We start from the raw sequence: 2,821 nt of genomic DNA on the forward strand, positions 1-2,821 counted from the left end.
CAGGACTATCTTAATTACTGTGGTTATTGATTCCTGGCTCTACCCTATCTGTCCATTTTCTCCTACAGGTTCTATCTCCTCCTCCCTGCTGTTTTCTTCTTTCTCTGGACAGGAAGCCTCCTTTGTACGTACTCAGAGGCAGTGATAACTATTGCTCACCAGGTAGCTTCCTCTCCCGCAGACAGAATGCTCAGGGTCACTGAACCACTGTTTCTCTTTATAAAGTTGAGCTAGCTGCCACCCTCACTTGGCCTCCCGAGCCTCTCCACCTACACCTCTGTGCTCTCCCACCACAATGACGACTCAAGAGAAAGCTGGCAAACCTTACCAGAAAGATCCCTGGTCCGGGCACCGCCAGGTCAAATGCCCATCTGGTACCAGTGAGCCAGCCATAGGGCACAAAAGGGTTTGTTTTTATCCTCTGTCTGGATCAGAACAGGAGAGCATGCTAGCCGCCCCCTGCTCACTCAGTAAGCCTGCCCAGCCCAAGTCTGCTCCCAGTGGACGGTGCAATGCTTGTAGCAGTAGGAGGGAGCCTAGTCCTCACTAGGGAAGCACAAGAAGCAAAGGAAAGTTCCAAAGTGCCTCACTCAAAAGGAGGCCCCGTTCCCTGGAGCCAGAGTGTACTGTAAAGCTGAGACTTGGGATCCGAGATGCCATGAACTTTGTTGAACAGCGTATCTGTTCAGTAGACTAACCAGCAATCCCCAACACGCAGCCTAGGGCAAACAGTAGGATAGGGGAGGTCTGAAAAAACTCATCAGTGTTCTGAGAACCTTGGACTACTCCTGTCCCTGTACCTAAGTCATCAATGCAAAAGCCTGGCTGTACTCTGAAAGATCGGAAATGTATGATACCCAATGTTCTGTGCACTGTTGAGCCCCAATAGTGGAAGGGAAGAGGGCCTTTCTTCCTGTATTCATCAAATAGACAGAGGCTACAGGGGTTAACCTGGACTAAAGGCATCCTTGTCTTTTGAGCTATTCCTCTCAGTAGAAAAGAATCTACTGGAAGATCATGATAGTTTAGATCTGCTGACCTGTGTACTTATCCTTTGGGTAGTTTTAATTCCGCAGGTATCAGATTCCTGCTTTATAAATTCTGCTAAAAAACAAGTTTATCTTTCTATTCTAATTATGTCCCAGTGATCTGGTCCATACCATGACCCTACACAAGGCTGGACAGGGTCCCCCGGTTGAGGGCCCTGATGTATAGAAGAATGTGTAGGTAGAAAGGTGTCTGCTGAGTAAGGAACACTTTCTTCAAGATTCTAAAGCTGAGTTCAAATGACACATTAATGTCCCAGAAACTCAAGTCTGAATTTCTAACAGTCCTCGCTTTGTGGGTGTGCTGACAACTTATTTGGGTGCCTTACATCTTTTCTAATCAGTGTTGCATATGAGCCCGCTCTAACTCCCTCTATGGAGTTCCTTTGCACCTGAGAGCCTGCAGAAGTGGCTGGTAGGAAAGGGGGCCTGGCTGGAGAATTACCAGTATAGTTATTTGCAGGATTCCCTTCTGGGCTTTATTTTGGAAACTTTTCTTAGGGCTATTTGTATTAAGTGCCCACATTTGATGGAGGGTGGAAGTAATTTGAATGTATTTGATTTATAATTTTTTTTTTAGATGAAAAAATGGTTGTAGCATTTAAAATGGAAACTTTTTCTCCTTGGTTTGCTAGTATCCTGAGTGTATTCTCTGTAAGTCTAGCTCAAATGAGTCAGCGTGAAAGGTTAAAGAAAACAAGATGTTAATGTTCCACGGGTGGCTAAGGCCAGGGCCTCTCCTACCACTGTGCCACTGACTTGCCACGTGACCCTAGGCAAGTCACATATCTATAATGTGCCTCAGTTTTCCTTCTGTTAAAATGGGATAATAATACTGACCTACCTCAAAGGGCAGTTTTGAGGTGTGACTAATGCTTTTTTAAAGCATTTTGGGATCCTTCAGCAGAGGAATTCTTTTAAGTCCTGAGTATTTTTATAGTAGCAGTATCCACCATGAACTTGTGTCCACCATGAACCGTGTGTCCTGGATGCTATCATTAATCGATATGGTTCTCTCTGGGAGATTGAATAAATCCATTGGATAAGTGGTGGATAACTAGCCAGACATTTGAGAATGCATAAACTCATTGCCATGGAAACAATACACAGGATACCTTTCCTTGATTGGGCGGGATTTTTCCCTTTTTATGTGGGATAGTAGTTATTTGTGACCTAAGAATAATTTTGGAATAATTTCTATTAATATCAACTCTGAAGCTTAGTTGTACTGATCTGAAATTGTGTTTGTTCATAATAAAAGTGAAGTGAATCTGATTGTACTCTGTCTGGGCAATTTTTGGCTGTGATTCAAAGTTTCCTGGGACTTTAGTTTAGATCTGCTGACCTGTGTGCTTATCCCATGGGTAGTTTTAATGGACTGTTTACCACGCTGTCTATGCCCTCTTCCTGTACCTTTAAGAATAAAAAAAGAAGTAGACGCTATACTGGTTGACTCACCCCAGTAACCCGCCCTGCCCTTCCTAAGGGTAACTTTAGGTTAAACGCAGTCTTGGCAGCAGGAAACCAGGAGTCTGCTGCCATGAAGTCAAACACATTTACACCAGCTGGCACTTTGGCCTGGGGAAATGCCAGGTCTCTTGTGTGTCACATGGTCACATGGACCCAAGACAGAGACACTGAGAGAGGAAGAGAACAGTAGGAGAAGCATCTCTGGGAAAGCTATTCTTTACCTTGCAACCGAGGCTGGACAGTCTAGGTCATCCCTCCAGGAAAGGTGAAGAAATGTGCTCCCCACACCCACCCCCCCCACCCCC

The sequence above is a fragment of the Crocuta crocuta genome, unplaced genomic scaffold (genome assembly GCF_008692635.1).
Source record: "Crocuta crocuta isolate KB4526 unplaced genomic scaffold, BGI_CrCroc_1.0 scaffold619, whole genome shotgun sequence".
In the NCBI taxonomy this organism is placed as follows: domain Eukaryota; kingdom Metazoa; phylum Chordata; class Mammalia; order Carnivora; family Hyaenidae; genus Crocuta; species Crocuta crocuta.